Source organism: Erpetoichthys calabaricus, chromosome 5 (genome assembly GCF_900747795.2).
Source record: "Erpetoichthys calabaricus chromosome 5, fErpCal1.3, whole genome shotgun sequence".
In the NCBI taxonomy this organism is placed as follows: domain Eukaryota; kingdom Metazoa; phylum Chordata; class Cladistia; order Polypteriformes; family Polypteridae; genus Erpetoichthys; species Erpetoichthys calabaricus.
In genome coordinates, this window is record NC_041398.2 from 201,281,759 (window position 1) to 201,296,184 (window position 14,426).

Consider the following 14,426-nt stretch of genomic DNA (forward strand, 5'->3'; position numbering starts at 1 on the left):
TGATCACCACAATACAGTATTTATAGTGGAAGAAACCTGACATCGCTGGTAGCTGCGATTACGGGCTTGTAGTGATGAACAAAATGGCTTTGGGATAATAAAGATAAACAAGACAGCAAAATAAATCAGCCAAAAACAAATAGTTAAAATGAATTTCCTATAATAAAGGGTACAAAGGGTGTAAAAAAGGACAACATAAAAACTAGAAAAAAAGCATTAAAAATGAAGACAGAATCACAACAATAGTAAAGGAGCAGAAGGTGACTTTATTTACAAGAATATTCTTAAGAAGATAAAATCAGCTAACGGAGCAGTCTACAAAGACCAGAGGGCAGCCAGCTTAATTCAACATTAGGGTCACAGAGGAATGGAGCCTGTCCTGGAACCACTGGGAACAACATATGGAAAAAACCCAACTTGGATAGGGCGTCAGTCAAGCATGACTGAAAGACAATGAAGTAAGTGAACAATGCAGCTGCAACTGCATTGACTGCAATAGAGCAGACATCTCTTGAAACTTCCCATTTTGTAGTCCACAGCACAATAGTCATGACAAAAAGATACATTTTTGATTTGTGACAGGATTCCCTAAACAGTGAAATGATGGAACTTATTTTGTCATTACTAAACAAATGAAACTGCCATAAGTCAAGTCAAGTCAAGTTGGGGAGCATGAACAGGTACAGTCCGTTGCCGCACCCACTACACGCCGAAACAACCCCCCAGGCAGACACGCGGTCCAGTCCCACCATCCGGGAATGATCCTCTATCTGCCACAGCCGTGTTACGTGGGTGACCCTTTGGCATGGTCCAGCCACTCGGGTCCCCAACAATGAGGGTCGTACGAGCTGAATCACCCTCGGGGAAACGCACCACTTGGCAGTAGTGCCGTAACTGACGCTCCCTCACAATGCAGGTAATGTGCGTCATTCGGGACTCTGTGAGCAACCGCTCATTCGACACAAAGTCAAACCAATGGTACCCAAGGATTTTCCAGAGATACACAATACCAAAGGACTCCAGTCTTCGTCTCAGGTCACTGTACAGCATCCATGTCTCGCAACCATATAGCAAGACAGGAAGCACCAGGACTCTTAAGACTTGGACCTCCGCCCTTCCTTTGCATAGATATCGGGAGCACCACACACCACTTTCCAGCGACTTCATGACTCCCCATGCTCTCCCAATCCATCTACTGACTTCATAGGAAGAGTCACCAGAGACATGAATGTCACTGCCAAGGTAAGTAAACCTCTCGACAAGGTCGACACTCTGCTGATGGCTGTGCCCAAGAGGTCATTAAAGGCCTGGATCTTGGTTTTTATCCAGGACACTTGCAAGCCCAGACACTCAGACTCCTCACTCAGTCTCTCAAGCGCCCCAATCAGAGCCTCCATTGACTCCGCGAAGATCACAGCATCGTCAGCAAAGTCAAGATCCATGAATCTTTCTTCACCAACAGATGCCCTACAGCCGCTGGACCCCACGACCTTCCCCAACACCCAGTCCATACAAGCACTGAACAGGGTAGGAGCAGGAACACACCCCTGATGAACCCCAGAATCAACTGGGAAAAAAATGCAGTGGTTCTGCCTTCACTCTGCACAGCACTCACAGTACCAGTGTACAGGCCGACCATGATGTCCAGCAACCTTGATAGGATCCCGCAAACCCTCAGGATGTCCCACAGGGCAGCTCGATCCACTGAGTCGAACACTTTGCGAAAATTAACAAAGGCTACAAAGAAACTCTGACGATATTCGTGTTTGTGATCTATGAGAACCCTCAGTGCCAGGATGCGGTCGATGGTAGACTTCTTAGGCATAAAACCAGACTGTTCTGGTAGCTGGTAGGTGATCACGGATCCTATTGCGGATGACCCTAGAAAGGACTGCCGTAAGGTTTTGTTAATTGTAGAATTTCCAGGTACAGTGGTGTAAACAGCAATCCATAGATGGCAAGTCTGATCCTGGTGTGTAGAAAGTCTGCTGGAGGGTTAGAGAATACTGAAGTGTTTATGTATAAGTGAAGTTGTTTTGCAGAAACCAGGGATGCTCTGCTACTTATGGGATATGTTGAGGGCAGATGGAATTGTGGAAATGGCAGTGACAGCAAAATTGAGATGTCCATGGAAGAAATTCTGGAAAGTCTTCTAGGGGAGTCTCTTTGACATTAAAGGGTAATGTTTATGAAAGTTGTTGTGAGGAGCAGTATGGTCTGTGCGAGTGTGACATTGCAGATGAAAGTCGAACATAAAGCCAAACTGAAAAAAACAAATATGACAATGATCAGGAGGATGTGTCACAGGATAAGAGGAAAACAAATGACTGGAAGAGAAAAACTTCATGATGAAGGCATACACCAAGGTGAAGATGAAGCTGCCCAGAGGTAGGCTAAAAAATTGTTGAATAGGTATCACCGCAGAGTATGCCCAGAAGTGTGGAGAGTGAAGGAAACTGATTTTTTGGGTCAATCAGCCAGACTGGGTAATCCTGGAAAATGACCCTTGGTTTCTGCATTTATTATTATTATTATTATTATTATTATTATTATTATTCTTTAAATCACTCACTTTTTAATATGTATTTGTTCTTTATGCCTGTTTTTGCAAATTCTACTCAATTAACAATGAGGCACAAATGACAAAGTGGCCAACAGCCAGCAAAATAACTGTCTCACCAGTATGTGTTCATAACTAAGTAGCTCTTTTAATAAAATATTTACATAAGAATTTAGAAAATTCAAATTCAAGGTAAGGAATAGAGACTTTCTACAACTCTTTTGAGGGTCTCAGAGTAAAACTTAATCATCTTGCTTTGCAAGTCAAGTCAGGAGTAAAGTCTTGATCTCCTTATTGAGTATGAGCTGCATTTTAAATTGCATATTAAACGTATTACAAAGGCACAGTTTTTATTTAAGAATCATGTCATAAATGTACACTAATGGTACATATTGTAGCATGATAATGACAATTTAACACATACTTTTATTTTTACCTGACTAGATTATTGTAATGCACTCCTATAGGATCTACCAAAAAAGATATAAATCAGTTGTAAAACACAGCAAGAAGAAGTTTAATGAAAAATAGTAATTTAGTTTCTACCTTCATTTTTTCTTGAGCTTAAAACTTTTTCTTGTGTTTCCTTCTGGTGCTATTTTACATTTTGAACATCAAGTATTTTAAATACATTTTTTTATTAAGCCATTTTTTTATTGGTTGATATTTTCTTTACCAATTTGGTTTTGTAATTTCTCCACAATGTCATCTTGTTTTATTGGAGTTGCCATTTGGAGTTACTGTTGGTAAGATACATACTTGTAACCCATCAGAATCCTTACTTCGTTATCATGCACGTGGTGTTTTGTCATTATCTTTCCTAATTGATTTCCTAGCTTTGTAGTTTGTTTTTTTTTTATGATGATTAATGCCACCTACGCTGAATGCATCAGTCAGGCAAACCATATTAAACACAGGTTGTTAATAACTACAGGCTCTTATATTAACCAGTTCTTGTTTTTTTTTTTAGAAAAATCCTCCTTTTTAATCAAGCTCTTTAATTATATCGACTGTCCAGTCTTTCTGTGGCTTAGCCGTCTTCCTGTATGCTAAGTCAGATATTATTAATAGCGCCGTTTTACGTCACAGGCTGGCTAAGAGTCATACTGTTAGACTGTGGTTTAATGGCTAACGTCTCTGCCACTAAGCTGGTGTCACAAAAACCTGTTTAACTCAAGCCTGGGATTCTGCAAACATGTAGGTCAAGTCTAGGGTTTGTCTCCATTCTCAAACATTTCTTTTAAAAATAAATACATTCATGTTTTTATATATTGTACAGAAATATTTCACCTTTTTTGCCATTGTCTTTAATCTCAGAGTAATAAATGATGTCATTTGGAGCTGAAACAAAAAAGCAGAAATAATTAATACTTTTGAGTTTTGAAATCCAAATAATTTGACAGTAAACCCATACTGTGGACACAGCATTAATATTCATGATATACAGCAGCACACCTTGACAAATATGCATAAGTAATATATTACTTTATATGTCATTTTCAAACATGTCCTTCTGACTCATATTCACATATGTCTTCTGTGTAAGATATGAGTGCTTGATAATGATAATGATAAGAATTTGAAAACTTGGGTGTTCTCATTTTTTTTGCCATAGATACATTTATTTCATAAGCCAAAGTGACAGCTTCATTTTCATGTCTGTTTTTATTTAACATCTTTGTTCAAGAAATATTATTTTGTTAGTTTCTTCTTAAGTGCATCACTCAGCCTTTTTTGAATTTCAGTAGGTAGTTGCATTGTATAAGGGAGCACTTGCCTGGAGACACCACAATTTGGGTCATGAAGGCTTGTTTCTAAATTCAAGTGCTCCACTATTACTCCTTTCTCTGAGATTAATGATTTGAACTGTGAACAAGTGTTGGTCTAATTCTTTAAGTTCTGATTTTCTTGTAACACCTCGTAGCTTTCCATTTGTCAATTCAATTCTCAGCCTTAGCATTGAATTATTGCACATTTGTTAACAACTCCTGGCAAACTTTGTATTGATTACAATAATAGCTAAGTCCCTCTGGTTTTTGATGGCAATCCACAGTCTCTTTAGAAACTAGATTGTTGAAATTTCTGTCTGCTGGTTGGCTGAGTACTCATGTCAAGCATAACAGGTAAGGACTTGAAGGAAAATGAAAAACACAAAAGAAAATGATGCGGCAGAGAATTACTATAGTCTTGACACCATGCTTTGATTGAGAGGCAAGCTCAAAAAATAGATTTAGATGATTAATTTTATTACTAAACTAATTCTGCAAATTTTCATGTAGTACAGTGTTATTAGAACAGAAATGGGGTCATTTTTGGTGCCAATGCTTAAAAATGTTTTCTGTTTAAATTAATTGTAACTTGGTGTTTGAGTTTTGAAAATTCACTTTTTAAAATGGGTTTTTTCAGAAATGGACTAGCTTCTTCTTAAAGGTGGGGAGCCTGGATCTCTCTCTTATTAGTGCCTGCCCCACTGAATCATGGTTCAATCATTAAGATGTCCAGCTTATGCTGAATGTCACTGCTTTAAGTTGCAGTCACTTGTCTCATACTTTAGCGATTGTAATACAACTTATATGCAAAAAGAAGGAAGTCTGAATGATTTTAAGTTTGTAAGATTCTTTATTTGACCATATACTGTATAAAATGGAAGGTGACATGGTGGCACATTGGTAGCACTGCTGCCTTGCCAAAAGAGACTGGGTTCAAGTCCAAGGGTTCTCTCTTGCTTGTATATTGCATGTTCTTCTAGTGTGCCGGTGGGTTTCCTCCGACAGTCCAAAGTCATGCATGTTAGGTGGATTGGCAATACTAGATTGGCCCAGACATGTATGCGTTCACCTAGTCCTGGGCTTGTTCCTGTCTAATGCTTGCTGGGATAGACTCCATCTTGCCTACTTCGGATAAGAGGGTTTTAAAAAAAAAATTGATATACATACACACACACACACACGCACACACACATATATATATATACTAGCAAAATACCCGCGCTTCGCAGCGGAGAAGTTGTGTGTTAAAGAGGTTATGAAAAAAAAAAGGAAACATTTTAAAAATAACGTAACATGATTGTCAATGTAATTGTGTTGTCATTGTTATGAGTGTTGCTGTCTTTTATATATATAATATACACACACACACACATAAACATATATATACATAAACATATATATATACATATCTACATATACACATATCTACATATACATACGTATATACACATATACACATCCACATAAACATATATATATACATATACAAATTTACATATCTACATATATATATATATTTATACTGTATATATATATATATATATATATATATATATATATATATATATACTGTATATATATATATATATACTGTATATATACATATCTACTTATTGGCTCCTGTATTTAGGATATAGTAGGTTGGATAATGGACGGATGGACATCTGTATGCATAGCCGTATTTGCCCGTTTTCGTTTTTTTTCTTTTTTCAGTAATATTTCAGTAAACCCGGAGCTTTTCAGTTCAAATCCTGGTACTGACACCACTGTGTGACCCTGAGGAAGTCACTTCACCTGCCTGTGCTGCAAAAAACAAAAGTAATGTAACAAATTGTACCTCAGATGTTGTAAGTTGGTGGAATAAAGGCATAAGTAAAATAGATAAATATGTATTATACACATAGGAACTATTCATTTATTTTCAGTTAAGTCATCTGCAGCAAACTTTTATAAATGAGGGTTTCTGATTTTTAGATAGTGCAAACTGTTTCTTCTTCATTGACGTTTTCTCTTGGAGAGCTTTTTTCATTTCATTGAAAATGAAAGCAGCAGCTGCCAAAATATGTAGCTTTCTTATTAATTTTTCAACATTGTGTAAAATAAATGTATAAAGTAACATAAAAGGTTTAAATACTGGTTATTCTTTTACACTAAAATATTACTAAAGAGATACAAAAAAAGTAAAATGGATATGTTCTTTTTCTTTAAGGAGATTAAATATTACTGAAGAAAGAAAAAAAAAAAATTAAACAGCCAAATGGGGCTATGCATACGAACTTAAAAGGTTTAAATAAAACAGAAATATATATTTTATTTTTACTTGCTTAACTTGTGGAGGGTGTATCCTGTAGCAAAGCCCTAACTTTTTTCGTGAAAGCCCGTTTCAGTAAATAAGTGTTAAAAACAGGTGTAAAGATATTGACAATAAGCTACGCAAACCCAGGAAGACATGGAATCGTTTAAATCAAGTATCATTACATCTTCCTTTCTTAAAGAGAAGTAAGGCAGTACTTATAAGCTGACATATTTATATATAGACATACATATATATATATATATATATATATATATATATATATATATATATATATATATATCTGAAGCCGTGCAAGCACACTCTTGAGAATGCAACGTATAGTTGTACAGAAGAAAAGCAATCTTGCCTCAAATGAATGGCAACCTTTTGTAGGTCTATGAAGTTAATTTAAACTTTAGGTTTACACGGTGCTTTCTTTCCGAAGTACCTGCACTCATGAATATGTCTGTATGTGTCAGTCGGTCAAATCCACGCGCTTCGCACCGGTGAAGTACCGCTTTTAAATTTTTATTAAGAAGAAAATAAAACGTTTTTAAATTGAGGGAAAATATACTAATAACAGTTTGTTAAGGATCAGTTTTTTTGTGAAGCTGCCTTTACTCGAGTGATCACTTCGACCTGACTTGGTGGCCAAGTATAAGCGTTACCTGGTAGCTAACCACCCATACAATCAGATTGTGAATCAGACTACGAATGCCGTGAATGTAATTACACACTCACTGCACTTGCTTACAGTAATCGAACCTCGGACGTCAGCGCTAGAGGGGCTTAGCAGCGGTGAAGTATTGCTTTTAAATTTTAATTAAGAACAAAAGAAAACCTCAGAGGTTCGATTCCCGAAAGGGAGTGAAGTGAGTGTCCGGTTACCTACCAGGTAACGCTTATGGTTGGACAGCAAGTGACGTAACATCAGCCACGGTGCCTTCAGTTGTGAGAAGCAGATCATAGAATGATTGAAAATAGTTTTGCATTTACCTTTTTAGTAAAAGGCGAGCTTTTAAGCCTGAGAAATCACCCCGTAAATGCACACGTTTAATTGCACGTGTTAATATGTATGCTTACACAGTATTAAAAGACACTCAAAAATTAACGTCATTTACCATCAGCCACGGTGCCTTCAGTTGTGAGAAGCAGATCATAGAATGATTGAAAATAGTTTTGCATTTACCTTTTTAGTAAAAGGCGAGCTTTTAAGCCTGAGAAATCACCCCGTAAATGCACACGTTTAATTGCACATGTGTTAATATGTATGGTTACACAGTATTAAAAGACAGTGAACAACGTCAGTTACCTTTGTTCCCGCGTTTGATAAAAGGCGAGCTTTTAAGCCTGAGAAATCACCCCGTAAATGCACACGTTTAATTGCACGTGTTAATATGTATGCTTACACAGTATTAAAAGACAGTCAAAAATTAACATCATTTACCTTCGTTCCCGCGTTTGACTCGTGCTGTAAATCTCTTCCTTGTTTTTAGTTCACGTGATTACGTAGGAGGCGTGATGACGTGATACGTGACTCCGCCTCCTCCATTACAGTATATGGACAAAAAATATGTTCCAGTTATGACCATTATGCGTAGAATTTCGAAATGAAACCTGCCTAACTTTTGTAAGTAAGCTGTAAGGAATGAGCCTGCCAAATTTCAGCCTTCCACCTACACGGGAAGTTCGAGAATTAGTGATGAGTGAGTCAGTCAGTCAGTCAGTGAGTCAGTGAGGGCTTTGCCTTTTATTAATATGTATAGATATATATATTGTGGCACGCGGCTGGGGGTGGTACCCAGCTGGGACGCCCAAGAGGACCAAAGGAGGGCTCACGCCTCCTCCAGACCACGAGTGGGCGACCGCCCTGGTTGCTGTGGGGACCATGGGTACCGAGCTTTGAAGCTCAACCCAGTAGGGGCCCGTGGTCACCACCAGGGGGCGCCCCAATGACTTGACAGCCCTGGACCTCAGCACTTCCACCACACCCGGAAGTGCTGGGGGGAAAAGAAGCAGGGACACCCGGAGTGCTTCCGGGGATGCAGCCGGCACTTCCGCCACACTGGGGAGTGCCGGTGGAAGATTGCCGGGAAACACCTGGAGCACATCCGGGTGCTTATAAAAGGGGCCGCCTCCCTTCATTCGAGGCTGGAGTCAGGTGGAAGAGGACGAGGTCTGGGAGAGGAAAGGCAGTGTGTGTTGGCCTGGACTTGTGGGGTGATTGGTGCTGCGGCACTGGGTTGTGCACTTTAATATTTGTAAATAATTGTAAATAAACGTGTGTGGGGACTTTAAAACGATGTCCATCTGTCTGTGTCCGGGCTGCTTCCCACTATATACATATATATATCTATAATAATAAAAGGCAAAGTCCTCACTGACTGACTGACTCACTCACTCACTCACTGACTGACTCATCACTAATTCTCCAACTTCCCGTGTAGGTGGAAGGCTGAAATTTGGCAGGCTCATTCCTTACAGCTTACTTACAAAAGTTAGGCAGGTTTCATTTTGAAATTCAAAGCGTAATGGTCATAACTGGAACATATTTTTTGTCCATACACTGTAATGGAGGAGGCGGAGTCACGTATCGCGTCATCACGCCTCCTACGTAATCACGTGAACTAAAAACAAGGAAGAGATTTACAGCACGAGTCACACGCGGGAACGAAGGTAAATGACGTTAATTTTTGACTGTCTTTTAATACTGTGTAAGCATACATATTAACACATGTGCAATTAAACGTGTGCATTTACGGGGTGATTTCTCAGGCTTAAAAGCTCACCTTTTATCAAACGCGGGAACAAAGGTAACTGACGTTGTTCACTGTCTTTTAATACTGTGTAACCATACATATTAACACATGTCCAATTAAACGTGTGCATTTACGCGGTGATTTCTCAGGCTTAAAAGCTGGCCTTTTACTAAAAAGGTAAATGCAAAACTATTTTCAATCAGTTTATTGAAACGCTCCCGTTAAGGATTGCAATAACATATTCGCGAGATAAAACAACGAAGTAGGGGGAAATGGAGGAACAGCCGCAAACAGCGAAGAGCAAAAAATTTATTAAACAATTGAGAACGGAGCGAGTTAAGCATACAAGCATGTTCATAAGGGAAACAAAGCACGGTGTAAAACGTAAGTTTAAATTAAGTTTATAGAAACGCTCCCGCTGCGGATTGCAATAACATATTCGCGAGATAAAAGTTTAATGAGAAGACACGAGGTATAAACGAACCACACGCCGTGGCGCAACGTTAGGGGCAACAGTTTCAACCATTCTATGATCTGCTTCTCGCAACTGAAAGACGGCACATGGCGGATGTTAGCCGACTTGCTGACCGCAACGTTAGGGGCTTCAACTATGGCGCTGACGCCACATCTCAGTGCCAACACTTTGCAGACTGTACTTAAAAGACACGCCCTCCTCACTGGACAGTTAAAAACACCAATCAAACTAACGATGACATCAAGTATTACCCAATCAAAACTAGGAAAGGAGGCATCTTCATAAAATGCGTGTGGGATGATTTGCATGAGACGCTGCTTTAAAAAAAAAATGATAAAAAAAATACGGGATAAATCCCGTCCAGTATTGATTCAAAATGGGACGCGCAATTTCATTCTCAAACGCGGCACGATTCCGTATTTTAAAGGACGGGTGGCAACCCTACAGTGCCAGGTAACCACCCATACAATCACATTGTGATTCAGACTAGGAATGCAATGAATGTAATTACCCCGATCTACATACAAGGCAAAAGTCTTGCAACATTCAAAGATGATGGTTTGGGATAAGTACACCATACAACATAAAACAGCTTATGAAGCCTTGAACCGAAAAAAGCAAGATCTCAGAGATCATAAAAAAAAAAATAGGAGGTAATGTCGTTTTACTCGCTGTAGATTTTATTCAAACATTACCAGTTATTCCACGAGGGAGACCAGCAGATGAACTCAACGCGTGTTTAAAATCCATGCTTCTCCCACGCTCGGTTATATGTCGCGTGTTCTCGGGTAGGTACACCAAAAAATGTATACATTTAAGCATGTAATCGACAAACAAAAAATGAGGTATACCCGAGGGCACTGCAGTAGTACTTAATCTAACTTTACTTCTTAAATGTTAATGTTTTACTGTTTAATAATTTATACGCTTCTTATATGTTGTTCAAATTCTTTTATCAAAATACCAGTGACAGCGCAATGCACGATAACATGGAGTGAATACACCATACGCATCCGCCCACGGCCGCCCTGGTGTGCGCAGATAGGAGTTGATTCTACAATAAAATAAAATAAACATAAAAAGAGTAATACAATCATCACCCATAAAGCGGATAGTAGACGTGACGTACTATATGTGTACCAGATTTCAAGTCAATAGTTGAAACGGTTTGCGAGCTACAGGTGATTTAAAATCCTGGACAGACACACAAATTGCCACGGTAGCAAATTACAGAAGAAGATTTTACTGTTTAATAATTTATATTTATATGAAATGTGCTTCTTATATATTACTTCATATTATCATATGATAATGATGTTAATATTTATATTGATTTCTATGTTATTGAAACTGCATGTATGTGTGTATATGTATGTATATATATATATATATATATATATATATATATATATACTAGCAAAATACCCGCGCTTCGCAGCAGAGAAGTAGTGTGTTAAAGAGGTTATGAAAAAAAAAGGAAACATTTTAAAAATAACGTAACATGATTGTCAATGTAATTGTGTTGTCATTGTTATAAGTGTTGCTGTCTTTTATATATATATATATATATATATATATATTATATATATAATATACACACACACATAAACATTTATATACATATACATATATATACATATCTACATATACACATATCTACATATATATACACACATACATAAACACACACATAAGACTTATTGACTGAAACGGGCTTTCACGAAAACAGTTAGGGCTTTGCTACAGGATACACCCTCCACAAGTTAACCAAGTAAAAATAAAATATATATTTCTGTTTTATTTAAACCTTTTAAGTTCATATGCATAGCCCCATTTGGCTGTTTAATTTTTTTTTTCTTTCTTCACTAATATTTAATCTCCTTAAAGAAAAAGAACATATCCATTTTACTTTTTTTGTATCTGTGTAGTAATATTTTAGTGTAAAAGAATAACCAGTATTTAAACCTTTTATGTTACTTTATACATTTATTTTACACAATGTTGAAAAATTAATAAGAAAGCTACATTTTTTGGCAGCTGCTACTTTCATTTTCAATGAAATGAAAAAAGCTCTCCAAGAGAAAACGTCAATGAAGAAGAAACAGTTTGCACTATCTAAAAAGGAGAAACCCTCATTTATAAAAGTTTGCTGCAGATGACTTAACTGAAAATAAATGAATAGTTCCTATGTGTATAATACATATTTATCTATTTGACTTATGCCTTTATTCCACCAACTTACAACATCTGAAGTACAATTTGTTACATTACTTTTGTTTTTTGCAGCACAGGCAGGTGAAGTGACTTCCTCAGGGTCACACAGTGGTGTCAGTACCAGGATTTGAACTGACAAGCTCCGGGTTTGCTGAAATATTACTGAAGAAAGAAAAAAAACGAAAATGGGCAAATAGGGCTATGCATACAAATGTCCATCCATCCATTATCCAACCTGCCATATCCTAAATACAGGAGCCAATAAGTAGATATGTATATATACAGTATATATATATATATATATATATATATATATATATATATATATATATATATATGTGAATGTATGTATGTATATATCTATGTCTATATATATATATATATATATGTAGATATGTAAATTTGTATATGTATATATATGTTTATGTGGATGTGTATATACGTATGTATATGTAGATATGTGTATATGTAGATATGTATATATATATGTTTATGTATATATATGTTTATGTGTGTGTGTGTGCATATTATATATATAAAAGACAGCAACACTCATAACAATGACAACACAATTACATTGACAATCATGTTACGTTATTTTTAAAATGTTTCCTTTTTTTTTTCATAACCTCTTTAACACATTACTTCTCCGCTGCAAAGCGCGGGTATTTTGCTAGTATATATATATATATAAAAACAGGTAAACCCAACATTTACTTTACTTAACTACACTTAATATTTGATATTTTAAAATATGGGAAATTTTCACTTTTGCTTGAGTATTGCTTGAGTAACTTTCAGAAAGGCATCTCTACCTTTACTTGAGTATGGCTATAAAGTTCTTTATGCAAAACAGCATCCAATACATATTTCCAAGATATTATCATTGTTCATTCTATATCCCTGAACATTTTTATGTACCATCTGCTAATAATAATAATAACAATAGTGATAATAATAATACATTTTATTTATCTGTTGGGTTTAATGTTAAAATGCAAGGATTTGTACAGATAATGACATTTAAACTTAAGATGCAGTTTAACACGTGCAGTTGATGACTTATAGTTTTGCATACCATTTTACTTCCTCCATATGGAGAAATGGGGTTTTAGTTATCTTTATAATTTGTCTACAGTATGTTGAGCGTGATATCTATTTATGTATCACCATCATGCATAACTCAAACGCAGATTTTGATAAGTTATCAGTCTTCCTTTATAATAATTAAATCCTTGTTCAAAGATACTATCATTTTATTGAGTACAACTTCCATTTTTTATTGGAAACTACTCTAAAAGTTCTCCTTTCAAAAAAAAAATACAGGATTAGAAGATCCAAAGATTTTGCTGATGATTACAACTATAACAACGTATCTGATGAAGGTTTTACCATTTATGATAATGAAAATTCATTTTTTTAATAAGTATTTGTTTTAGTAGTAAACATAGCAAGTATTTGTTTGAAATGTTTTTGAACAACAGAAGAAATTATCAAATCAATGCTGAGAAGATCTAACATGTCTTCTTGGTGATAACACCATCCATTATTTAAATTGGGTTTACTTCTGCCAAATGAGTATTGATGTTAGTATTGTTAGTTAATAAATTTGGAACACATTACATAGATGTATTACTGATAGGATTGATTAAAGTATGAAAAACATTGTATGAGTTCTGTGATCCTTATCTTATTGCAGTGTATCGTCAACAGGCTACATTTGCTCAGAGATTGACATATGCAGAAAAAATGGAACTTTTACTGGTGAAGCTCTGACTTGTATAACGGAACATAGTACATGTGTTTTTAAAGTTTCAGCATGTATCAGTCAACTGATATTTAGTCAACAGTGAGTCATTAGTGGCATAGAAATACACGGGTTTCGTAATGTCAACTATTACACCAGAGTTGTACAAGCTAATTTATTAATAAGCAAATTTCAGCTATAGTTCTATCATTTCTCTAAACCACATTGTTCTCCCCAAACATTAAACTATACACGTTCAAGCATTTATTGATTTGCAAAAATATTTACCTGTTTGCTCATTGTTCAAAATCTCTGAGTAGTAAATCATATCATCTGGAAATGAAATATAGTGAATACAGAATTACTAATTCCTCACTGTGTTTTTCATGCACATCTCCAATCTTAGTCATCTTTAGTTTTTTATATAAAAATAATTTTAAGATCTAATTGAAGCTGCCAGACATTATGGTTCAAAATGCACTGCTTCATAATGCACTGGTAAATACCAATAGCTTAGTGAGATTTATTCACATATTATAGGTTCTAATATCTCTGTTTGCTTATATATTGCTAGTCTCCAGGTTAGTCTTCTAAACTGCATATGAT